The 27,905-nt window shown below is 39.2% G+C and overlaps 1 protein-coding gene across 6 annotated transcripts in view; it reads right to left on the bottom strand.

Annotated features, from left to right (window-relative positions):
* Positions 1-27,905, bottom strand: part of CADPS2 (calcium dependent secretion activator 2) — a gene marked incomplete at both ends in the record, with an annotated part of 310,262 nt that overhangs the window by 253,914 nt on the left and 28,443 nt on the right. The gene's annotated exons all lie outside the window — the stretch shown is intronic.

Below are 27,905 nucleotides of genomic sequence, written 5' to 3' on the forward strand. Positions count from 1 at the left end.
GTGATTTGATAGTGACAGGGATCAAATATTTCATAAGAAAAAAAAAATCAAACCTTCCTAGTTTGTTGGACATAAGAATCAAAAGATGAAGAAACACAGGAAAAAAAAAAAGGTAACTATTTAGAAATTTTTCATAGCAACTACAGAAATTTTTCTTTGTTGTAATAATACATTCTCAACCTTATACAGAGTATGCCACCCTAGCAAAGAAAACTGTTTGTCCTAAATGCAGTAAAATATCATACACTGATAAAAGCTATCTCCTCTGAGATGAGGTTGTCAGTGCAGTCGCAACCATTTTCTTTGTACCTACTCCTACTACCTAAGATTTGCTGCAGAATTTAGCTGCCAGTCATCAGCTAGCTTCATATTATTGTACTTGCTTCTTCCATGCAGCAGACTTCACCGACCTGTGAGTCATGAGTGGCTGCACAGACATGCTAGAGCTCGCCCAGCTGTGCTTTGCTGTTCTTCATGCCACCACTGTTTGGGGCCATCTCCCATTTTGAGTACACGGTGGCTTTGCAGCTTTAGTTCCTTCAGGTTGCCAGAGCCACAAGTAAACCATTGTCAATGAAAGCTACACATGAAGAGCTTCAAGCCAAGAAAATGGATGACGGCTCGTACATGTTACCATGAAAATTACACCTAGCAGAGATGCGTACATTGATCCTTGTCCATGTTAGGAACCTCGGCTACCTGTGTCCTTCCAGAAATAAAAACTGAAGGAAGTTTTAAAGGAAACTGCTGCTAACATACAGATAGATGTATGCTCTGACTCAATATATCATCATTCTGAACTATACTGGACTGAACGGATTTACAGCACTCATCCCCCTAAACAGCATAGCTCCAGTTTTCATTCTCTGCATCTATCTCATCTTTTCCACCTTGATATGTCAACTGTGTACCCCCAGAACTATTTGCCAGACAGAAGAACTGTGTGCTTCAAAAAGTATCTTTCTCATTTTGCATAACTTCTCCACATACAAATTAAGCTATCAGAAACAGCTTTTTCATACCTTACAAGCATTGCACCAATGAGCTTTGCTTGCCAACAAGCTTACACCAGGACACTTGCTGTATCTGCCAGCAAAGGTCTCTGAAGTGTAGCTGCAAAGACACAGCACTGCAGCAGACTTGTTTGAACTAACAGAAGCATCAGCAAAACACACGTTCCCCCAACCTACTCTCATCTTTCTGAAGTTGACATTAATGTCCCATTTTAGCCCACTTTCTAACGAGACACTGTGATCACACAACCATTCCTCTTCTGTGCAAATGTCAGCTTTTTCCCCACACAGGTAACTTCTGAATACACTTCTCAGTTTCCATCAGTTCTGATAAAGTGTGGAGGTTTCACAGATAACAAGATTTTACCTTCTCTGAAAAATGGAATTAAAAAGAAATGCAAATTAATCTTCTCGGTAATAGAAATGCAAGCAAAACAAAGACTCTAATTTCTGTTTGGCACTTGGCAAATACAAACATGAAGTTACATGCCCATCACACTCCATGGTTATGCAGTTCATGACTAGCTTGGCTCAAGGTCAAGGAAAAGAAAGGGTAACAATAAAAATCAGAATAAATCTGGAGTAAAGTATCCATTTTATTCTGCATGACTTGGTCATTCTGATGATGTTTAAATAGTATTTCACCAAGCTATGTAATTTTACAAATTTTTTTCCAGAAACTTTAATCTGGTGTTATTAATAATCAGAATGGTATCCGTACTCCACTTCTCTGCAAGGGCTGCAAATCAGAGATATTCAAGATGGATGGGACCTCTGGAAGTCACCTAATCAAACCTCTTTTTCAAAGCAAGGCTAGCTAGGAAGATACATCATGCTGTTCAGGACCCCATCCAGATGAGCTTTGCATATCTCCAAGGATGGAGAATGGAGATACTGCAGATTCTCTGCGCAATCTGCTCCAAGGATTTTTATGACATTTTTTCCCCAAAAATATCTAGTCAGAAGTTCCCGTGTTGCAGCTTGTGACTATTGCTTCCTGTTCTTTCACTGTGCAGCTCTAAAAAGTCTGGTTCTATCTTCCCTATAGCCCTGTCCCCTTACAAAATAGCATTTAACTTCTTAATCTTCTTCTAACAACCCACCTCTCCCCACCTCTTGGATGTGTTCCACCTCCCTAATCATCTTAGGGGACCCTGATGCATTTCTTCCAGTTTGAAGATAGTGTTCTTCTACTGGGGGACCAAAACATAGACACAGTATTCCAGATGTGGCCTCACCAGTGTCAAGCTGGTGAGAAAATAAACATACTTCCCTTGACCCTGCTAGGTGAACTCCTGTTAATGCAGCTGAATATGCAGCCATACATCATTACCGCCACTTGTGCTCCACTCACTGTCCACCAGGTTCCCCAGGTCCTTTGTTGAAGGGGATCCAGGCAGTCAGTCCCTTGCCCCTAAAGATGCATGGGGCTCTGGACCAGCCACGTGGCTTGGCTTTCATCTGTGATGAACATCAGGAGATTCTTGTAGGCCTATCTGTCCAACAAGACAGGGGTCCCCTGAACAGCAACCCTGCTCTTAAGTTCTCCTCTCAATTTGATGTCACCCGAGAATTTGCTGAGGCTGTGTTCAGTTGTCTTTCAGGACATTAATGACATTCAGCAGCATCAGCCTCACCCCCTGCAAAACATACGTATAGCCAGTTGGCTAGTCTGCAGAATTCTGACTGCTCACCCCTTAAGCATAAAGGCATGAACTTGCAAGCTACTTACCCAGTCCACTTATCCATTGCTCTCTCCTCATCCACCTAACGAAGGATTGGTCAAAAGCAATCTTCCCTTGGATCCATGCTGCCTGTTCCTCATCACCCGCCTGTCATTTATGTGCATAGAAATTGTTTCCATGAAAACTTATAGTATTCCATAATATTCCCAGGGAACAAAGTGAAGCTGACCAGCTTCTGCTTTCCAGGATCCTCCTCCGTGGTGAAGACTTCTTGCTTATGTTGAAGGTGGCACAGTATTTCTGTAGTCACCAACGACCTCCCTGCATTACTTTTCAAAGATGATATAGTACCTTTGCATGAACTCTGATCCCATCACCTACATCCAGCCTAATTAAATACTCCTTGACTTGATATTCCTCTACAACAGGTAGAACCTCTCTCCCACCAAGTTTGCTACTAGTCAAAAAGGCCAATAAACCTGAGAGCAGACCTGGCCAGTAGAGAAACACAGTCAAGGCATGGAGTATCTCTGCTTTTTCTTATCCTTTGTTGGCAGGTCCCTCATCCCCTTCTGTCTTCCTTTTCAATCAATTTCATTCCCATTCTATCTTCCTTTTGCTGCTGGCTGCTGTGTCTGTGCAGTTCCTTCTCTGTGACCATGTACCCTCTCTGCTTGCCCCTCAAGCCCAGTCCAAGCTTTGGCCTTCCTAATTCCATTCCTGCCTCACCGGGTGGTGTCCCCACTTCCACCCCCCATACTGTCCCATAATTCACATTATTAATTCCTGTTCAGCCATACTGGCCTCCCTCTATTCTTGATTACTATACTTGTACATCAGAATGAACTATTATAAGTCGAACTGCTGTATGCCCTCCACAATTCATCATTCCAAAAGAAAGAAGAAATGCCAGCTCTTTATGGAGATTGCAAAGATAAATAGCTGATAGGCAAACTGCAGCACAAACAAGTATTTTGAACTGAAGGTTCTTGGCTTCCCTAGAACTAGACAGGAGCAGATGGTCCACACCTCTGAAACACCCTTCAAGTTAAGGACAATAAATTCAGGCTTTAAAAATGCATCTCATTAATTGCATGTCTTCAACTAACACATTAATGTCAAAGAAAACTTAACAAGGTTAGTGGATAACAGACATGTATCAACACCTTGTCAAAGTATACTGCAGTACATTGGGTGACTGGACAAATTTATGGAAGAGAAATCTGCTTGCAGATTACATACACAAGAATGCTATATACATACCCATTTCCCCCTGTTTTGGGTAGAAAGTTCCTGACATTACTATCATGGGAATTATTATACACATTTGCTCCAGTTTTCAGTGTCTTCCTATCCATCTGATTAAAGCCTCTGTTCTGTTATCGGCTAGCTGGACTGTTTGTCCAATCCAATTAATAAATAGAAAAAAAATAAGGAAATAGAGGTAAAGCCTGGCCTTTAAGGTCATTAAAAGTTATGTTTCTACATCATACAAACACATATTTTACAAGTGAGCACACAGCCTCATTTAGCTGCATTATGGCAGAACTAGGATGATCACAGAGACATGATATTAAGGACCATAGAAATACAACAAAAATACTGTGCAAACCCAAGTGACCTTCAGCTTTGCAGGGCAAGGACACATTGCTGAGAAAGAGACTGTAGCTTTGTATAAACTATTCACGTATCACCTCATCGCATTTTGTACACTTATATTTGTTACTTACTCTCTTGCCTTGGAAATTGGAGAAGCTTCTCCTTTGAAATCCTTTCCCAGTCACTTAACATGAGCCTTCAGAGATTTTCATCTCCAACTCTTAGACCAGCCTCGGGAATCCATTTATAACAAACATCTAGACAGTATCTGAACAATAAATATGAACATCTGCATAGCCACCACAACAAACATCCTCAGTGACAGACATATTCAAATCCCTGAATACACTTATTCCTCAGCACATAATAAGATTTTGAAACAGCACAGCAGATAATCTCATGAAAACCACACGGATGACACTAAGCAACTACTACACATGGCAACCAACTCAAAAACATTGCCCTAACAGCACGAAGAGTGCATCTCATGAAGGTGCTCCATCTCTGCCTCCCAACCCCATCACTCAGAGCTATGTCTGGGAAATAAATTCCATAAATCTGTAAGATTCCTGTACACACAAACCTGAGAGTTTGATTTTCTGATGCATTACAATTCCATCAGAGAAATATCCAGTAAATAAATAGGAGATTTATTATCTTCTCCTTAACTAATAAAGTCTCCACTTTCTTTAACTATCTATTCTGTAACATGGTCTCTAAGTACCAGAGCACAGTTCAATGAGGAGCAATTAACCCCAGCCAGCAGTTACCGCTGTAATTTTATAATTTAATGCTTCCATCTCAAAAACTACCCCATCCCAATAACGTAGGCTGGTTCAATATAAGATGTCACTTTCACCCCACAAAACTGTTTTGCTTACATCCAAGAGCTTACATGCCAGAGCATTATTCAACATTAGTAGTCTATCTAATAAACTGAAATGTAAACTCGTAAAGAAAAATAAACCATTAGGTTTTGGTCATCAAGATTTTTAGGCAATTCTCCATCATTTTAAGTCTTAAGTACAACAGAGCATCTTCCTGAACCAAATGTTCTAGCAGAAAGAAAGAATTTGAAAAAGGAACAACAGGATGCCTTTTTAAATGCACATAATTAGGAAGTCAGACTAGATCTTAGCAGTCCTTCTGGTCAGTTTGCAGAAAATTCCTAAGGCTTAATTTACACAGCTGAAACTACCAGGTGAGCAAAACAGATTTTATAATAGCATCTGATTGCAGCTTTTAACAGTACTCCACTTTGTGTCAAATACTCAAACTGGAGGAAAATAGAAAAAAAGGGTTCCAAAAGGGAGGTAGAGATAACATTATGATCTTCAAGCATATTACCATCAAATATGTTTTGTCAGATGCCTATGTACACTGGACTCAAATTATCTTTCCATGCCAAAAATCATACACAGACTATCCAAGTTCACATACTTTGCTGTATTCATCCACATATCTGAGATGCAGATTAAGCATCCCACAGTCAGTCTCACCTAGGTCAGACACACACACACACATCACTATGGTTTCCTGTTTTGTCAAAATATTACCTTAGTCTGTGAAAAGGCTGCACTCAAATGTGTGTTGACATATTCTAGAGCATCTTTATTAACAGGTAAATTCATTAATTAGTGCAAATCCACTCACATTTCTGGAAAAATGAGTTTGTCTCAGATCTGTAAGTTATCAAAATGTAGAAGGAAAGTACCATCTATCTAAATGTAAATGTACAGTTTTCACATTCTAAACAAACCTCTCAGACTTCACAAATTTCTTCAGAGGCACAAAAAACTAGTGCACTAATTCTTTCTAAAGTTATATTTCCCTGGACAATCTTTACATAACTCTTAGAGCCACAAGAAAACACTTGATTAAAATTCCCAATAAAAGTGAGAAGTACTCAAATAAATCCCCCTAGAATATCACAAATAAACATCTGTCAGTCCTCTTTTAGAAATTTGGGACATTATAACATTAGCAAACAGATTGTATTGCCAGGCTTTTCCTGACACTGAATCAGAACTTCCTCTTTTTTTTTTTTTTTTCTGCCTTTTTCTTTTTTTATCCTATTTCTAGTGCTGCCTTTTGCTATGCTAAGTAGTTTCCTGTGCTTGGTATGCATTCACATCATCCAAACCTTTTAGAATTTACTTCTCTATACGAGCACCTTTATCCCATCTCATCCTTGTTTCTCTACTGTCTCGGAGGGAAGAAGCAGCTTCATACATGAAAAAGAAAACATTTGTTGCTTTTCTTTCACCATCAAGATTCTGGATTCAGTCTCCTACTTTACTTAATTAAATATTTCTTCTGCCTTAATCATTTGAAATAAAGTGGCAGTACTTGCTATGTTTTGCACATAGTGCAAAACATGCAATGTTTGCACAACACCTACTAATTATCAACTATGAATTCCGTTACTGAGTGTTAATGCTCTCTTCCCTTGTGGGAACATAAAGCCACCCAGAGCAGATACTCCTTGGTTCTCACCAAATCCTGCTGCAGTCCAATGCACACCATGGAAGCCACCACAGCTCCATGGTGTCTGTCTCTCCTGCCTTCCTGGTCCTCAGCCTCAACCCTCACCTGCCGACTCTGTCACCTGGCTGGCCTCACTCAGACCTGCCTCATACCAGGCCATCCCAGGGACCACCAGACCAAGGTGACCCTGAGCACTGCCTCCAGACCAGATCCCAGCTCCAACTCACAGCCAGCTCAGAGCCTCTAGCATGCTACCACATGCCTCACCTCTTATTCTCTGCTGTCAGACATGCTCTCAGCAAAAAGACAAAAGAACATGCCAAAAAACAATAATCTTCCCATCCCCGTGGATAAAGTGTCCCTTTAAAACACAGACCTACAATATTCAAAATAGAAGCCAAATCTACACTTGCAACATTTCCTTTAAGCTATTCACTGAGGGAATCACAGTAGCTTTCATCAAGATCTTCAGCTGTTTCTTTCCAAATGAAATCCATGTTCTATCTTCATCTTCCCTATTCTGGCACGGTTTTCAAAAATTCACAGTCTTTCAGGTTCCATAAATCATTTCTCTCTTTATATTTCTTTTTCCTCACTGATGTTTCAGAGAGGATCTGGAAGGTTTCACGTTTGGATTCACCTCAGCTCACAGGCACAATTAGATCTCATTCAACAGGCTCATCTAAGCAGTTCTCTCTTCTTCATGCACCTCAGGCTTCACTTTGCAAAAGGAACTGGCGTTAACATTGTCTGGTTTCTCTCCTGTGGTGCCTAGGCGTCAACGTGTGCCTAGCACAACCCTCCTCAGAGTTTCACAATGTTGTCCACACTCAAACCACCCATTTCCTTCCTTTCACCACCACTCATAGAAGTGCATCACACTTCTTGACCAGGCCTTGAAGTCCAAAACAGCTTCATCTCAGCCCTCCTTCTAGGCAGAATTTTTGTTTCCCAGATCTAAATAGTCTCTGTGATCCAACTCTTCCTATGTTCAACACAAAGAACTTCATTTTCAGTTAGTGTTTCATATTCTACCTAATGAGCACAGTGCCACTATCTTCTGAAGACATGACTATTCATCACTGCAAATACCCACGTCCTTCTTTTTACAGGAAAAGAAGGTAGACAGTTGAGATATAATTCAGTTCATCAATATTACACAAATGCAGTTTTCTAAATCAAGTAATAGAGGAAGTTTGGGATTTAGCTCCCTAACATTGCTCTCTGAGCACGTTTTATTAGATTTTCAAAACAATATTTTATTAAAAGCTTGATGTCCTTCACAGCCATATTCCACTAATTCATCTGCCACACGGACTCCTTGTGCAAGTGACAGGGACAGTCAGACACATCGCAATGCACAACATGAAGCACTGAGCGAAATTTAATTCTGTGCAAACAGAGCATAAAAGTCTGGAGAATTGTGGCCTCGACCTTTGCACTTCTTGTACTCAACAACAAGCAGAAACAGAGTCATAGCAAAATTCCACTTCCCCACAGGAACTAGCACTGGTGGAAATCAGCTTTCAGTCGAAATTTCAACTGAGAAAAAAAAACACAATCTCATCTCCAAGTATAAATCAGAGGTTAGTTTTACATAAGATTTCGGTCTCAGCAATACAGACTCGGAGGAAACAAAAAACAAAAGACAGATTTAATTAAGGTGTTCTCTACTGTGCAACAGCATTAACACTAATTTTAAAAAGTTATTAAGCTGTACTTATTTCCATAGAAAGTTATTGGCAAAATGTATTTCCTTTATTGCAGCCTTTGATGCCTTGAGGGAACAGAGTTAAATGGCTGAGTCAGTCTGTAAAACAGCAAACCAATTCCCTTACATCACATTCTCCTCCCTGCACTGAATACTAAACAGGGTAGAATATTGAAAACAAAAGCTGACTGTCTGCCAGCTGAAACATGACTTTGTACCATGCAGGATGTATTGATAACTTGCTCTCTTCAGTGAGCAAACCAAATGAATCACAACAAACAACAAGGTTGTACGGTATACTACTACAGATTTGTTTACTCCATACATGCATATTCAAGGCGACAATAAATACGGGCAGTTACTAAACTCATTCCCTAGGAAAGAATTTTTTTCAATTTGCAATATAACAAAGAGGATCCCCTGGTAATGCTATTACCTCTAAGGTCTTCATTCTTACACTGTGCAGCATAGAGAAAGTACATCTTATTTCCGTCCTCTTTTTGTACAGCCCACATTCATCAAACAATGAAGAACAAAGGCCTCAAGGCATTCTCTAGTGTAACAATCCAAATAATCAGGTTAGGTTAAAAAACAGAAAAAAAAAAAAAAGTAACTACATACACAAATACTTTCCTTCTTTACAAGAACATGTGAATCTAAAGATTTACCTATAAGTAATTTTTCAAAAAGATAATCCTTTTGTACTCATGAGCCTTTGTCAGAACAGCTCATTTCACTGAAACCTCAGGACTCCTCTGCTATACCAACAGCACGTTTCCCCGCTGTGAAGTCGAAGCATGGTACGGCCACGTGAATGAGACTGAGAAGAGAAGAATGGCAGAAAACTTAAGCCTTTTACTATTAATTCAGACTGCAGTAACTCCAGGGGGCCTCTGTGGAATCTGATTTGATAAACTCAACAAGAACCCAGCAGGAAAAGGCAGCAGCATCGGGCAAGAGCTGGCCGGAGCAGGGCCAGCACAAAATCCAAGTAAGGGAATCAACGCTGAGCCATCCTCAGCAGGTTGTCACTTGCCAGAGCATTCAGATAGAAGAAATAACTGCCCTTTGACTTGATAAGCAACCTACACGTGGAAGTCATCGTACAGCAATAATATTCTGCTGACCCTCGGATCAACCCAGGAATCAGCCAACAAGCAATCAAGCTCATTTCCCCTTCTCTGTTTGTTAGAGATTAAACCACTTAGGCTAGCATCTGCAACAGCAGTAACACAGCAATGGACGAATTCCATTCTTACCACCTCCAAATTCTAACTCATACAGGATCCTTTCCTTTGTTCAAAGGACAGTGCAGCATCTAATAACTTTTTCAGATAAATACATTACCAAATCTAGTACTGTTATAAATATCTCTAATTAGCTTGTCACAGATTGCTCATTAAGATTGGAAAGGGAACTGGATTGACACAGTGTTTTGGGATACATTCATTTGGTAAACTCAATGCAGAGGAAGAGAAATGAGTCAGATCAAGATTAAATAAATATTGTAGAAGTCTTGCATTCCTGATTACAAGCTAGCTAATGGAAAGCAGACAAGAAAACGTACCTCACATTTACAGGAAATCTACTTGTAAGAAATATGATTTGAATCCAATGACCATTTGTTTAGAACCCAGCAATCAAGGGAATACAGTCTAGGAAAATTATAACTATAATGTGGTAACTGCTTAAACACCACTTGTTTTTTATGTACATGGTAAGCAACTTTGAAACAACTGGCTTTAAAACTCAGTCTGAGGGTTGAAGGAGAGAATAGAGTCTAAGTCAACCATTTTTTTATGCTTGATGAAATCCATTAACCACTGACATTCTGAAAAAAGAAAAGATAGAAAAACTTTTAATCACATTTTGTGCTTTAGTTTCTACTTCCACTACAGAAAAAACAAACAAACAAACAAAAAAATTTCTAATGTTAAGAAATAGAGGGGGAAATTTCTGGCATCTGGAGTTTCTGGCATTGAAACTGAGCACCTGCAAGGCAAGGACCAAGCTTGACACAATCCAAGCACCAAGGGGCACTGTCCTGTGGCAGATTTTCACACAAAATACAAAAAGAGAGAAGAGGCAGCAAACAGCTCTAAGAAGAGCCTTAAATGCATACAACAGGAATTGGAGACCAGCTCTCAGAGTGATGGGGGCTGCAGATAAATGAGCAGAGAAGCTGTTTTCTACTTACTTGAGTTATTCCTGAATGGTCATTAAAAATCTACTGGGAGCACTTTCACTTGGACCTGCTGAAATTCACTCCCAAATTTATGAAGTGTAGAAATGGAATCAGTGAACTTATCGCAATTTACCTTTACTTCTAAGCTGATAAGTATTTGCAGTATTGATGTGTTTGATTAACACATTACAAGTTACGGTTCTGAGAGCCATTTCACTCTCTTAAAATGTTACCATCCTAATATACATAAAAATCAGGTATCCAATCTAGGAAGAGAAGCAAGAAACTACACAACCTACAGCTCTTGGAAGTTACACAGGCACTACTGCTGAAACCAGGAAAGAGTATTTAAATTCAAACTAAAAATTTTATCTTTTTTTTTTTTTTTGGTCTAGTTAAAAATATCAAAAAGCCTTGAGAACAGAAAAAACTGTGAAGTTTAGGATTGTGGTTTTGTTGCTGTTTTATTATTACTATTAATTTTTCCAATTAGTCAGTGGAATGGTTCAACCTGATTTGGTAAACACATCTCCTAACAGTAGTTAGGTCTCCTATTTCTATGATGCCCCCATTTCAAAGTCTGTTATATCAAAATATTCTATTTTAGATACTAAAAAGGAGAAATTTGAAAAGCTATCATTCTTCTCTCTTTCTAAAAGTCTTGACATTTGAACATGAACTTTGCAATATTCACATAATAAAATTAAAAGGGTTTTCCATGTGCACCTTACTGCCTTAATCTTCTACAACTGCTCCTTTTCTTTCAATCCCCAAAGGAGCAAAGTTTTCCTAAACAAAGGGAAAAAAAGAATGAAGGAACAATGTTAACTGCTTTTTGTCTTACTAAGTAAGAAAGAGGAGAGAGAGCACAGACATAAAATTACCTTGCTGACTATCAACAGCTAAAGTTATTGGTTAAGCTAAAAGAGTGCAACAAGTTGTTTTTTTTATTTTGCCACCAACAAACCAAGCTAGTAAAAATAAGCCTTCAAGGGCTTGCTAGATGATCTGCATGAAGACTGCGTAACTGAGATACATTTAGCATATGAAGCAATAATTCAACCTCTTTCGCTACATACGGTGTCCAAAAGATTATGTTTAAATGGTTACTATAAAGCAGCACTAAGCTTTCTAAAAGAAAAAAAAAGAATCATAAATATACCCACTAATGATCTAACTCACTCTTCCAGAGGCATAGTTTTTACCCAGGTCTTTATTTTTTGAAAGAATAATTTTAAAAAGAACCCCCAAGAAATCAAGTTATGTTTTCCATATGGTTACAATTACTTGCAGTGAAAAGAAATATAGAGTAATTAGGCTAAACTGTAACAACTGCAGCCAACCGATTAAAGCACTGCAAAACAGACACAGATTAATCACAGAGGGTATTCTGACATGGTCAAAAGCCAGCCCAGTCACAGTATTTCCCACAGGACAGGGTTACTTCCAACATCACTTAGAGCACCAGCAGCACCTCTGTAGCTTCAGCTGGGACACAGCCCCTGTTAGCCATCTGTTCTGACAGCCACGTTCAGTTCATGGCTCTAGAGCATGTCACAAAACGAGCTAGCCCCATCCCTCCCTGTATTTAGGTAATACCTAAACATACTTCTTTCTAGGATTTTCCTAATAACTGCTTATTTTTGGGCAACATCGCCAAGGCTCAGCGTATCCCACGCTTTTCAGACACATCTGTTTTCCTGCCCGTGTCTGAACACACCGTGCAGTTGGTACGCATATGCCCCAATAAATCAATCCAAAATTTCTTGGAAGCATTGAGCAGCATACTGTGTGCAATTACACACTACTCGTGTATTGCTCATGCACGAAAGTGACCGAAAAAAAATAGGATGGATGGGATCTGCAGAGGTCATCTGGTCCAAACTTTTATTCAAAGCTAGGCCAGCATCTAAGCTGTGGCACCACAATTCCTCCAGTGCTCAGGGCCTTGGCCCATCCCAGTTTGCACATCTTCAGGAATGCAACTTCTGCAGGCTCTGAGTAACCTGCTTCAGTGCTTAACCACATCATCATCAGAAGATTTTTTCCTAATATACAAATTGCAACAAAGGAAGCTTCATCTGTAAGTTTCACATCTTATCCTTTTGTTGTCCACATCTCCATGAATCTGGCTCCACTTCTTCCACACCACTCAGCTCACTGCTACAAAAGCTGTTGGGAAATCATTTTCAAGACCATCGCCCATGATTTCTCTACATATCAATAGCAAAGGAAAAGAGGAACACACATCATGAAGTACCCAAATGTATCTTCAGCACGTTACTGGAAAATACTTAACTGTGTCTGTCTTCTCCATATATGACTGGCAGATACATGGAACACTTTCACAGTTGAAAAAGTAGCTGTACTCTTAAATAGTTAGATGTCTAAGGGATACCACACACATTCAAGTTCCTCTGGGTAAGTTACCTCATGATCATCTTCGCATTCTTCAAAGGTTCCTCATCTCCAAATCATATTGGCAATGGCAGAAAACACAGATGCCACATTCAAGGTATCACAGCTAAGAAGACCATGTCCTAAAGCCCTTAAAGGTGCACTCACTGCTTCTACAAGCTCATTTCTCCTGCTTCTACCAGGAATTGAATTTCTGGTGTAGTATTTCTCTATGCAAAGTAGTTCATCAAGGCTTTCAAAACTTGGAAGAGTCACAATATATTAGAATTATTGGTGCAGGAATGAGTTTTTTAGCTTACAGATTGCAGTCATCCTCCAGAACTAAGCTTTACAAATAGCTGAAATTCAGAGTCAATTACGCTGAAATCCAAACTTACGACTAAAAGCAGAAAGTACAATTCAGACACCTAAACACAGTTTGTTATTTCTAAGCATCACACAGAGAAGAAAAAACACAAAACATCATGAATCTCCTGTTTCTATTAAAGTCAGATCAAACTCACTGGGGAGAACATGTCAAAGTACATCTGAAAGCACTGGTTATTGCATGGTCTACAGCAGAACAAGACAACTGCTCTGTAGATAACTTAACTGTATTTCTACAAGTTACTAATCAAATTCTACTTTACAGCAGTCATCTTTTTCCTAAAGCAAAAATTCCTAAAAGGAAAAAACAGCAATACTTTATGAATATTTTAAAAGTAATGTCCTGACTGTCCAAACACAGCCTTTACAGCTTGCATGGGGAAAGCAGCTGGGAAGGATTTTATTTCCTGGGGGAGGGCTCTTTTTTTTTTATCAGTTATTCAAATGGGTGAGTGATTTGCTTGGATTTATAAATATGGAGCCCTAGAGTTTCAGTAACCTAACTCTACAATATGCCTAGTTGCTTATTTTATTGAAGACAAACTCAAACTGCAGTGGAATTAAAGGAAAGACTCCCTAATGACTTCAGCAGGTCTGAAGACCCAAGCTAACCTCACAATCTTCCATCACTTCAAATGATGGAGAAAAGAGCAGAATTCTTCACTTACACTTAAGGAAGTTACATGTCCTGCCTCTGTGGGAAGGGCGAACGGGTGAATATATTTTCTTCCAGTATTTTTGAGCATTAGTTTTGCCCAAAAATCTTTAGACAGGTTCTTTTGTTAACAACCAAACATGGTTTAGCTGGTATTGTGTATACATATATGAAATTTATCATCCTGACCAGAGGAAACAGAGTACATTCACAACTAAAACTTTTGGTCATACACCTGCAGCACAGTCAGCTTATGTCAGTGATGCTAAGAAACATCTACCAAGACCTTCTATGCAGTGGTTCAGATTTTTTTCTGGTTCACTGATACATAATTTCTCCTCACCTTTGCCATTTATTCTGCAAGAAAAAGTGTGAAGGAAGATAGCAGGTTCTAGACTGGTATAGTCCAAGGGTATTTTAACTCATAGGCTGAATATGACAGGAAAGGAACCAAGTTTTCTGGAGCAACAGTATCTTTTAACCATGTTGAAAAATATTGAAAGACAAGTACTGATTAGAAACTTCTAGATCCTTTAGTACAATTTTTCCCCATAAAATAATCCTCACCACCCTTTCAGACTTATTACCTGGTTTTTGTCCATTCCAGCACACTTCCACTGATTCCCTCCCTGACTTCCCAGGTTAGGCGTGACAGCCTGACCTTGAATGACAGCATCCATAGCTACAGAAGTGTAGATGCTGATTATTTCAACACCGGCAGAATCTCCTTTTGAAAGAGGAGGAAGAAGAAAGGACTTCTTCAACAGAATAACAAAGATACACAAGCAAAAAGAGGAGGATTCCAACAACGTGGAGAGCAGGAAAAGCCCTCATACAAAATGGTATGTTTTTCTGCTTTAAAACACAGCCTCTGATGTTTATGCCTCATCAGCTGATGGCACTGTGTCCAGAAGAAGACCAGCTGGCTGTGCTGGCTTTTGCTACCTAGCCAGAGAGAAAACAAGTGGCAGAGACAGGAACACTTGCTTCTGGAAGGCCCTCAGATCTCAGCAATAGATCGAATACAAAAATCCCAGTTTGTAACAAACCTAAAAGGCAAAAGGGCAACAATAGGAAGCATTAGCAAGGCACAACAGCCACTCCCCAGGTGGGAGCAGCCCACCTCTAGCACACAAATTTCAATACCAACGAGGAAATGAAATATTAAAGTTCAAGCTGAACTTCTGCTTGAACTGTCTTTTTTTTTTTTTTTAATCTCTTGTTTTTCTCTTCAGCATCTGGTATTTTTCACTGTAAAAAAAAAAAAAAAAAAAAAAAGGATTCAATCATTTGATCTACTGAAGTTTTTTCTACTTCTGATTTCTGGCCAAAATTCTCTCCAATAAATATTACATATCTACATTATATCCACTTTAAACATTCTAAGTTCAGAGGAAAGAACTGGTGCCCATCAGCTAGGTAGCAAGCTGTCAGGGTTCCAGTATTGCTTTCAGCTCTTTGCGTGATGTAGAAGAACACAGCCAATACTATTTTCTCTCATTTCACTATTTTAAACAATTGCTACTCCTACAAATGAGATAAGAAGCATGTAGAGATCTGTAAAACACCAACATTTTGTCCTCTTACAAGACAACTGGGAGTAGGATCCTATAGAAGCCCCAAATTCCAACAACATTTGCAGCAAATCCATCAAGTTAAATCAAAGCCCTCAACTTCCGATTTATTTCATGATTGCCCTCTGAAGCTTTGTTTAGAGTCAGCAGCTTTAACCATGTGAAAGTTTCCTACCTTCTCACATTGAAAACTGAAAAATTGTGCATGTGTCAAGATGTTTGACCACCCAGAGGCACAAACACCCTCAATATATGAACAACAGCACCATCAGCCTGCCTCTCCTGTTAAAACAGACACGTGCAGACAGTCCCTGCATGTTCAAGTACTGGAATTCTTGTTCTGAGGTGTAAAAGGTTTAAAATGGAGTAATTATCAGAATATGCTTTTATTATTAAAACAATAAATAATTGTGCACTGAAGTTATGTTTAAGTTACTCATTCAAAACAAACACAAAAAAGGATTAAAAAAAATCATAGAATTCAAGTTAGTACCTTCACTTGCCTGCTATCTGTGCATATATGTACTATTGTCAAACTGACTGAAGGTGCAAAAATAATCACAAAATATTTTTCTCATACAACTCTCATCTTAATAAAGAGCATGCACACCAAACTACGTATGGTTGCCTCCCCTGCATGTCAAGGATCTAGAAGATAATTCCCATCCTGAGGCACCCCAGTGACATATTCAGCTGTTGATTGTGCAGACAATTGAGCTGTTTGAACAAAAGCTCGGTAAAATTTACAAAAGTAGAAAATATTTGAAGTCAGGAAAACTGCTATCAACCGGCACAACTGTAGTTTCATGAACAGAGCATTTTCAGGACAGATGCTATGGGTTGTCCAATCCCCACATCTGATTACTTCAGTGAAGTTAGGGTGCTCAAAAAATGGATACCTTTTTTTTTTTTTTTGCCTTGAAAATAAATGAATGCATAAATAAACAAACATTAAGTAATGGATTGAAATCCAAAATAATCATTTCTTTATTTTCTGTGACAGGTTGGTCTCATTTATACAAATGAAGTTGAATGTCAAGAGATCGTTTAAATAAATAAGCAGTTGTGAAAAAGAACTGAACCAAGCAGCTGAAACGACTATTTTCAGATCGATGTTATTAACCAAAACATTTCTGTTAAAAATGCTGTGCAAGACTGCTTAGCATGAAATCCAGGGGGGAAATAAGGTCATCAGTATTCTAATTAGTGAAAGCAAAGGACGACGGTTAATAAGTCTGGTTGAGCACAGTGACTATGAAGGATACAAACTAGTGCTGAAAGATGCAGAATAACTTGTTAATGGATTCCACCCTACCCAGCAGTCAAACGAGGTCAAGAAATCAATGCAAGTGATAAATTTTGAATCTTAGAAACTTGTTTAAGAGTTCAGATTGAACATTCATACCAACCAGTACATATATTACTAGTAACTAGAGAGATCTGCCTTTATTTCAGAATACTCAAATAGTCCTTTCCAAACCTACATAAACCAGGAGTTCCAAAGCAAATTGAACAAACTAATTGCCTAATCTGCAACCGCATGTGTGATCAATCATGCTTGCAGTCCTGGAACTTTTAATTTGAAATATCAAATGAATCTAATCATTTAAACATCAGTTGGTCCAATATAATCATGGAGAAATAAAGGTTGGCAGGAATGTCTGGAAGTCATTTAGTGCAACCCCAGGCTCAGAACAAAGCTAGCTTCAAAGATAAATCAAGTTGTCTACAGCATTAAGAGGGATACAGTTATCTGGGATAATTTAGAAATCTTTGGTTTTTAATTAACATATCAATGTATTGTTACAAGAAAAAGTTAAAGAAAAAAAAAAGCATTATAAATTACTTTGAAGTTATCAAAAGAAATGAAGTTTTGTCTAGCTAGTCTGTAATCTTACACTAGTATTTAAAAGCCTTCCTGAGATTCAATATTTAGCATCTCCAACGTGTCCCAAGGTGCTGTCCTTCCACTGTCTTAATTTGTTAAATGGATTGGAACCATAGTACTTGGTAGCTTGCTGTTTTCGTAGTCTTTACACTATACCGTGGTAAATGAACTGCTCATTCGATGCTTATCCTGGACTTGTTCCCCTCCTACTCTTCCTTCCTTACACACTGAAAAAACGCTTCAAATCAGTTAATCTTATCTGTTCGTTAAAATGGGGAAGTACTCAAAATACCCACAAAAGGTGAAAAAATTGTTTAATCTAAGACTGAAAACATACAAAACTGTTAGAATTGGGAGTTTGTTAGCTATTGAAAGTCGATATGAACTTTCAGCTGGAGAGAGGAGAGGAATAGCTACATCTTGCAAGAACCTGAAACAGGAGGTTAAAACCAGCAGACATACCTACAGGACAGACAGTGCATCCTACAAGTAACAACATGAAAAATATGGGTTACTGCTCCCTGTTTCGTATGGGAACACAGACCAGGCCTTTTTTTCTTTTCTCCACTGTTCAGTTATCAACAGGGTTGTGGTTTTTTTTTGTCTCTATTTTCCTAGAGTGGACAAGATTTGAAACATGCAGAGGAGAACAAAATAATCTCAGTTTTCAAGCTTTAATGCTTACACACATGATGCTTAATCACATCACAGGTAATACCCAGTTTTATGTATATTTACACAGGAAAGCCCCATTGAAAGTAAATTTTAAGGTCTGCCATCTTCTCCCACCTTCTTACCCTCTTCCTGAGACCCATCCCATACAGAAAATGCTTGAAGAGACCAGCATCTGCTCCAGTGCTACTGGAGCACTATTCCTACCCCTCATCCAGTGTAATTCCTACCACTCATTTTATCCCTACAGCAGGGTAGCAATTACTATGCAAGATCCTAAAATACTACTCAATGAAGAGACGTGACCTCCAATACGCTGGAATGCTGATCAAGATTCCTGAGCAGAATTCAGGCTCCTCAGTCACTGAAGGGGCATTGCTGAAGATGGAGAAATCTGTATTACCAGAGGCTTATTATTACTCTCTTGTCCTGGACAGGGCTTCTTTCCAAAAACTGCTTTCCACTAGAAGCTGCCTTACAGATGAGAGGCTGCCTAATTTCCCAAGCAAGATGTATAGACAGCACATAGAGGACAAAATGAAATGCATTTCCTCCACTTCACAGGCTGAATGGAATAACTGATCACCTGGCCTCAGTACACAGAAGCATGGCTCACAGTTAAGAAGCAGCGAAAACCCAAAGTACTCTGAGTGACAAAAAACTCAGGTTTATTGCTTTGTTGATAGCACAGAGGCCAGCACGTAACAGGATAAACACAACCAGCGTAAAAGGCTTCTGTACTAACAACAGTTGATTTGAGATTAATTATAAACCTCTATCCGTACGACAAAAAGAAGTGAAATCATCCCCCAAAATGACTGTTTTCCTCAATAGTGCCATCTTTTTTTCATGTGAAAGTGTTTTTGTTGCACAGATGCACAGAGCAAGCTCTTGGAGAAGGGCTTCTTTACCCCTCCATTGCCCAGGTAGATTAAAAGTTAGCACATTACTGAACATCATGGTAATAGCAGAGGTTGGCGCTGCATCGTTTGTCAAGAGCTCTTTACCCTGACAATTTCTACCTCTTTCCAAGAGGTTTAAATTCTCTCACTTAAAAACATCCCACACAACTGCAAATATGGGCATCAGCAAGAAGAATTGCAAAATATTATTAGGACTGTATTCTACTAGTCTTTTCACCAGATACAAATAGCATACACTTTTTTCTTTTTCCTTTTTAAAAGACAGCTGTAGGAACCCATTTGATACACACACACACACACACTAACAGCAATAGGACAGGTTTTAGTATAATGGCTCATGTTAGCAGATGGCCCTCCGGTGCTGTGTTATTAGTTTGTTTTGCCCACAAAATATTTGGCTACAGGAACCGCAGCATGGCATTGATTTGATTACACTGGTGAATGATTTCAGAGCCTGGTCATCCAAGCTGCATAGGCAGTCACTTGTTTCATTTATGCTTTTTGTTGTTGTAGAAACCTCCCAAGCACACATCCCCCCTTGGTCAGCCCTCTGCTGTCACTCCCCTCTCCTCAGTCTCAAACAATGGCTTTCTACGGTGACCCTCTTGCCATCAGCCCGTTTTTCCCCATTTCCTGCCCTTTTGGTGTTCAGAGTGGACTCGGCCTCTGGCTCAGCTCCCATGTCAGTCCATGCCCTGTGCCCTGGCTCTCCTCCTATCCATACTGGTGGCAGACACCAGGCTCTGGGGCAGCTGCCAGCCCAGCTCTTCTTGTGCTTGTACACTCCAGCACATCTCTGCCTTGCTGCATGCAAGCTGAGTGCAGGAGGACAGCACGGGTGTGCGACCACCCAATGTCCCCCACAGACGTGCCTGGCATGCCAGCAGCCTCTCCACGTCCTCTTGTCAGCTGCCAGAACCACATAGTGCATTCCTCTGGTTTGGGCAAACAAACACTGTTATGGGAAAGATCACAGAACGGGTGTTATGCACAAGGCAACTGTGACATACTTCTAAATACAACTTCTCCAAAGTGCTTTCAACACTTGCTCCAAAATAATTACAGAAACTTAAAAAAAATAAGAGAACGTAAAGTCTATTTTTCAGTCTTATTTAGGTCATGCAGTGTTGGAACGTAAAACTCTCAGATCCACAACAGAGTTGATGGGAATGACTGGAGGGGAAGCGGCATGTAGAGAAGCCCATATGGGCAGCATATGCTCCACCAGGAAACCACTAAGTTTGTGACAGCAGCAGAATTTGCAGGGTAAGAGATGTTCATGCATGGCTCCAAGAACAGAGTGTGGTCTAAAGATGGCAGGCAGCATATCCAAATATAATATATCCCATTACATCCATCTCTGGGAGGAGCACAGGCACGAAGCCCTGCTAGAATACTAAGGAGCTCCACCTGCCAACACACATAGAGCACACCAATACAGCCAGGGGTTCCCTGCATGAATTCGTTTCTTTGGGCTTACAGGAAAACCAGTCCAGCATTTTCTGTCTAAAAGACAACATATATTACAAATATTTTAAAGTCACACATAACACAATTTAAATTTACACCAATTAGCAACATTTTGCGTATTATCAAAGATGGTGTTAAAGCCTAGCCAAATCCTTTCCAAGAAAACCGAAAAGCAGAAAACTTCTCAACATTCATTAGCATGGAAAGTGCTCAAAAACCACCAGCCAAGACCCAGTGAGCTCCGAAAAACTGACTGCTCAGTACGGGAAAATTATAACAATCTTCTTTTCTTCCCTTAAGAGGTGACAAAACCTACTTGTGTCACATTTAAATACATAAAACCTAAAGAGAATTGTGAAGCACCAATGCTTCAGATTCTTCAGACAAAGGCGCGTGGAGAAATACTGCTAATATTGTCGTAGTCTATATAGAAACTAATCAATAAAAATAATTAAGAAAAAAAAAATGCCCTGAGAAAGAAATGGTAATGAATGTAAAAATAAATAAAGTATTGCAACAGCCAAAGCTGTTTTGTCTTTGCTAAGTTTGATTCACTGGTGACTACAAAATCCAAACGGGAACCAGATTCGGATCCTGCCACCATTTTAACTTTGATGTGCAGAAAGGTGTGGAGATGCCTCCACACCTCCCATGCTGGACGACCACTTTGTTTTTCAGAGTGGAAGTCTATTCAGAACTCAGCATGAAACCACATGTAAGCCTACAGCTTTCAGCTGTAAAATGGGTGACTAACAGCTGCATCCCACAAGATAATAATATACAAGATCTTGAACAGTTCAGAAAGTGCCAAAAAACATAGGAAACAACTACAGCCTTTGTAGGAGCTGGGGTGTTTTGAGTAAAGGAGATAAAATAACATTTACTACTTTTGGGGGGTTTTGCTTTAACTAGACATTCAAAGATTTTCAAGCAAACCTACAATTTTTCATAAGTAAATATAAAAAAGTGATGTTAAAATGTATTGATTCCCTTCGCCCCCACCCCCCAAGAATCTTAACAAAGCCTTTTGTAGATGCTTTCATATTTCTCAACTTCTTGAACTGAAAGACTACAACCAAAGAGCTATCTGCGGTAAGGCAATTCCAACTCATTTCTTCTTTTATAATCTAATATTTAGAGTACTTATCCATTTACTTATATTCTATTTAATATTAGAGAACTAAATTTTACTAGCTGTAACTTCAATGTATTAATGTTTACATCACTCTCAACTACTACCTGGTAGCACAAACGATTTTACAAATGTTTTATGAAAATAAAAAGCTGGGCTGTTTAGCCAATTAAAAAGCAAATACTTGCAATTCCATCCAAATGATTCACAACAAATTAAGACATTTCAAGGCATTTTAGCCTTTCACACATTTAAAAGCATCCTACATGAAATTTCAAGCACAAATAATTCTCTTTTTGATACCAGTACCAACTAGGTCTCTTGGATTGCAGTCTATTTCTGCTCACTCGAAGTACCAAAACCATTCACATGTGCAACAACAATGAAAAGTTCAGGATCTGCTCACTCACATAAGACTTCCCAAGATTAGAGGATATAGTGTGTAGTTACCTTCTTCTCTCCTGCTTGCTTTTTTTTTTTTTTTTTTTTTGCCTCCTCTTTTACCCACTACAACTCCCCCAAAGGCACATATTTCAAAGGAAAGTTCCCACAGTGTATGTGAGGATCATGGGGTTGGTTTGTCTTTTTTTTTTTTTTTTTTTTGTACTAAAGACTGTAGAAACTAGTATTGCAGGACCTTTAGAAATTGGCTCTTGGCATTCCACCCCTACCCCAATCTGATTTTCTATAGATAATACAGTAATTTAAGTGATCAGACATACTCTCCGCTATTTCAATCATACAGATACACATATACTGCACATGTAAAAACAATTTACACTGCTGAGCTGACTACAAGTGCACCTAAAGAAATAGAACAATCATATGGCCCCTCCTTGGTTCATTCACACAAAATGCATTTGAGGAAATGACCATTTATTTCTAATCTAGGTCTTAACATAATGAAAAGCAAAGGGGGTAAAGGAAGGGCAAACCCAGCAATTTGCTGGGTTTAATAAATATTATCTTGCTTAAACATTACGTTCTATATGCAGATATATTCAGCCTTGCAGACCACCGCTTTCTCTTTTATAGATGAGGAAGTATGAAGGTCAATTATCCTTTAAAACTCTTCAGTGCCAGTAGAGAAAATTTCTGGTTTGAACTTCAGGGTATGCAATAGATGCACTAAGGAAGAAGAGTGGATGGAAGGAACAGCACAGCATTATCAATTTTCTTTCTTTCCCTCACCCGTATCTCAGTAGTAAGCAGTTATAAAGCACTTTCCTCCAAGATAATCGTTCAGGGCTAGCTAATTATGTCTTTTTCAGCATTTCTTTATACTCTACTTGTGCAAAAGACCAAAGGCCTAGTTTGCATTTAAATGCAAATTACTGAAGATAAGCCAAATAGTCAAGTTTTTTTTTTTTTTTTTTTTTTTTTCTAAAAGAAAATCCATTTCTTAAGGAAAGAGAACTACAAAAAAAAAAAAAGTATTAAGAAGCAGAGGACGATTCACTTTGTTTTTAAACAAACAGAACCCGCCTAATTCTGATTTATGTAGTAGCTCATATCCTGACAAGAACTTGTGATCCCAATTCATCAGTTAATTACAAAGTAATTTGTCTGCTGTGCCAGAAAGTCCTTAGTCTTATAGCTCTAAACCTTCCTAATGACAATTTTCTTCCCCAGATTCAGGAGCATATGTTAAGTCGAGACACAGATTTCTAAATTTAAAAAGTTTAGGAGAGCTTTCAGGCATTCAAATACACAACCTACATCCTAGGAATTTTCTAGGCTCTGTCTTTTAATCAAAGGTAAAAAGTAAGAGGAAAAATACAAAACCTTAAGGCAAGACTGGACAATGAAGGGACTCATTTAAATTCACACGTAGAAAGCCCCTGACCTTCTCAGGTAGTACAAAATAATTAACAGGAAAAAGAAATGGCAACAAACCCGTGGTTAAATTAGTGACTTTAAATATGTTGCTTTTTTTTTTTTTTTTTTTTTTTTTTAAGATTGCAGAAGGATTTCAATACTTCTATTATAATTTTAGGGGAAAAAAAAATCACTGCAGAGGAAATGCACCTGCAAAAATGTATCACAAGCTAGGCAATCCTATTAATGATTTTCATCAGTAAATACTGACTGAGCTTCTACCAGAAGTCCAAATGACTCTGCAAACCTAAACCTTCTCCCACATTACAACTGCTGTCCAGAAAGCCAGTTACATAAAATTTAACTGAGTAATGACAATATGTGCTATAAGGCTCTCCTTCGCTCCTTCAAAAGCACATCCCCAAATATATAGCCTGTTTCACAGGTATAACCCATTTGATCTGAGATATCTTTGCATATCTATTTATGTCTCCATTTGAACTAGCCAGTTTAGGCCCCTTTCAGTCAGTGGAGACAAACAGGCATAGCACAATCTGCTCATCCTAACACAGACAGCTACAGATTAGCCAAATTGCAGCCTATAAATGCCTGGTTTTCCTGTAGTGGTGATGGAGAGTGACCTGGAATATATGTTCAGCCAGACATCTCCATTTGGTAGAATTCCACTCGTTCTACCATATAGGGTCCAATTCCCCTAGCCCTGCCACAACTACTCATTAAAAAGTGTGAAAACAAAACAAGAGAAATCCATTATTTTAAAACAATGTAATTTGTACATAAAAATCATCCACCAGCTCACAGTCAGAAATGTACTGAGATATTTAAAGTAATTTAAAATGACCATACTTTAGATACTAAACAAAATCTCTCCCAAATCCCAAAATAGCCTCTTCCCTTATGCTTAAAGAAAGGTCCAGCTGAAATTGCTGCTTCTGACAAGTAATTTGTAGTATCATCTAAAACTATAAGCAATAATGGGAATATGATTCTCCTCACTTTAGAAAGGAAAAAAAAAATGTGTTTTGGTTAAAATGGATTGACAATTTCAACTTAAAATCAAGTTGGTCTGTTACATGTATTTGGATGTTGCTCAGTTTTCAGCTCTACATCACTAATGCATCCCTAATTGCATTTCTTTGGATGATTCTTCTGTAAGCTTTTCCTTGTTTTATAGATGCAGTCTTCTCACAGATATTTTTTCCCTTGTTTCATATTTCAAGTGATCACCTACACTAGAAAAGGCAAATCGTTTTCAACAGCAAGAGGAACAACGTAAACTCACATGGAAAACATAGTGCATGTCTGCACCGCAGTACTACAACTAAGGTCTGAGAACTGACAAGCGCCTTCACTCCCAACTTGTCCTCCCTCCTCCTTTACCCCAGCCTTTATTGCTGAGCACAACACCACAAGGTGTGAGATAACCTTTTGGCCAGTTTGGGCCAGCTGTCCTGGCTGTGTGCCCTCACAGCTCCTGCTGCACCCCCAGCCTCCTCACTGGCACGGCAGCACAAGGAGTTGAAAAGTCCTTGGCTTTGTGTAAGTGCTGCTCTGCAACGACAAAAACATCGGTGTGTTATCAGCATTACTTTCACCAAAATCCAAAACACAGCACCATACAAGCCTCTACAAAGAAAATAAACTGTATCCCAGCCAAAATCACATCAAGGAAGAGTTTAATTTGCTGAAGGATCTTAAGATCTGTGGGACTGGGTTTTCCGTTTGTTTGGTTTTGTGTGTAAATCCAAGCTGTAAACAATGAATAACAAAGGAAGTCGTAATAATAAATCTTCTGATTCTTTTTGTTTCAAAGCAGGATCTCCACAGAGACCTACAAGAGTGTTACAATAAGCTGCTAAGAAAAGTTGATAAAACTGAATTTATAGCAATATTACTGGTATTTCTATATAGCCTAGTACCAACACTAAACTGGTACTATATAGCCTTTCTTTCCAACATACCAAGTTTCAAAGTTACCTGCTCTGTCCAAATAACCCTGTAAAGCATTAGTTCCACTCCTTGTCAAAGTATCAGCCTGATTTTAATCAGCCATCAAAGGAATTTAATTCCTCCTTTCTGCAGGAAAGTATAAGAATGCACGCAAACATGAACAGAATCAGGCTCACATGCCAACCTTTCTGTATGCTTAAAAGCAGACTGTAGGATACACCCAGCTAGCTTTGTCTGGAATTGTGAACAACAACAAAAAAATTGCCTTGAGATACAGAAACATAACTTAATTGGTGACAATCCCATGACACAGCATGTAGGACTTCATGTTGCCTGCATCCTTGCACAGATAACATGGAGGCTAGCTCTCCAGGCAGCAGCACCATGCTTCTACAATCCCCCACAGCTCAGACACTGAGCTCTCCCCTACCCACAGTAGCCCCAGTAACTAGCCTTTACTTTGCAATTCATTCTCAGAGCTGGCCCAAAACGAAGCACTACCTCAAGACCATCAGGTGGAGAGTTAAGAACAGAAAAAGCAGGAACTTCTGCTGTGCAGTAAAGCAACAAAAAGCTCAGCTTCTGCTAAGAGGTCCCCTGTTCTTCCTTCCCAGACACATTAAAAGCTAGGAGGGATGAAAGTCAGACTCTGAAAGGGGAAAAGGGTCACATTTAAGCGACAAGTTGCTGCAATGCAGCTCTCATTTCCCCTTGTAGAACCAAAGCTGCAATGGACAGAAACCTTTATATTCATGTTTTTCTTTGTTTCCTTCAGATAATAGATAAAACACAAGAGAGGGAAAAAGAAAAGAGGTAATGTCCCAAGGCACCCCTGACTACAATACTTCTCTCGGGTTCCAGTGTCAGAATTACATCCAGATCAGGTAAGAATACTTGTGGCACAGACACTGCAAAATAAAAAGCTACCAGTGCCACCAGCGTCCTACAGGAGCAGTGCCTGCTCTTCCCCCTACAGGTCCAGCCCCACAGCTAGGAAGGCCAAGTTTGACTCACGCTCCCTCACCCTTTTTAATATTAAAGAAGAATCATGAAAGACAGCAATAATCATCTTGAAACGAAAGGGTTTAAATGACTATATTTAAACAGAAAACCTTTTCTCCCTCCAAGCTTTCATTGGTATAGAGAATAAAAATGAAATCTCTGTAAGGTCTACTGTTTTCTCCTCCTGCATTACTGATAACTGATTATTTTGTTTGTTCAAATAAAAGGTAATATGAGGAAGAACTGTGCAGTACTTGACTGAACACTACTCTTTCTCTGGCTGCCATAGCAGACAAATAAAATGAACATAATATCCTGTCAACCTAGACCTAAGAAAAGAAAAAAACAAGAAGTTAATTACTTTTTTTTTTTTCAAATAAGAAAAAGGGAAGGAAGATGGATTTAAATGTTATCAGAGGAAAATAATCAAGATTATTATTCTACCAGAAAATGTCCCAAATGGATAAAGAATGACAAAAAAAAAAATGCAAGTAAATAAGCAACAGCACTGTTGTGTAAACGGGAAGTTCATAATAAATTTCCCTCTTCTTAGGCATGATTAAGCATACTTAGATAGATGATTTGCTACAGTAAGCAAGACAGACAGCACTATATAGGAGATTTTTAATCAGATCACAGAGCAGAATTTCAAACAATATTTTAGGTTGAATCTCGATATATATGCACATAGTTGCCTCCAGTGATTCTCTCCCCCCAACCAAGCCACTCCAACAGTGCCCACAGCTGCGGCCAAGGGCAAGCGCACTCCTATGCCCATGTCACAAACATGGCACTTCTCAGGAAAGCTGCAATACCTCTGTACACCGAAAGAGGATTTCAGAGCACAGTGGAAGAATGTTTCCCGTGTCCAGAGAAGACATTTTGCCACATACATAAACACAATCCCTGGTTTTGGACAAGCTGTTGTACTGTGGGTGCTGCCGCCTCTGTGAGGAGAGGCCAGGCCTGCCCCATGCTGGACACAGACAGCCCCAATGGCCTTCCCACAGCACACAAGACAGTGGTACCTCAGGGAAAATGTATATTAAGAAACGCTAAAAAGCACTACACAGGCAGTGAGGAGTAAGGAATAAAGTGTGAGAAAAAAAAATCCTGTGAGCACCAAGGTGAGAGAAGGAGGGGGAGAAGGTGCTCCAAGCACTGAAGAGGGGATTCCCGTGAAGCCCGTGGAGCAGGCTGTGCTGGAGCAGGTTTATCCCAAAAGCTCTCAGCCTCTGGGAAGGACTGCAGTGGAGCAAGGGAAAATTAGGAGGAAGGAGTGGCAGAAGCAAACTGTTATGACAGACCACAGCCCCCATTCCCCATCCCCCTGCAC

Source organism: Netta rufina, assembly GCF_964035555.1.
Source record: "Netta rufina genome assembly, chromosome: 1".
NCBI classification, from domain to species: Eukaryota; Metazoa; Chordata; class Aves; order Anseriformes; family Anatidae; genus Netta; species Netta rufina.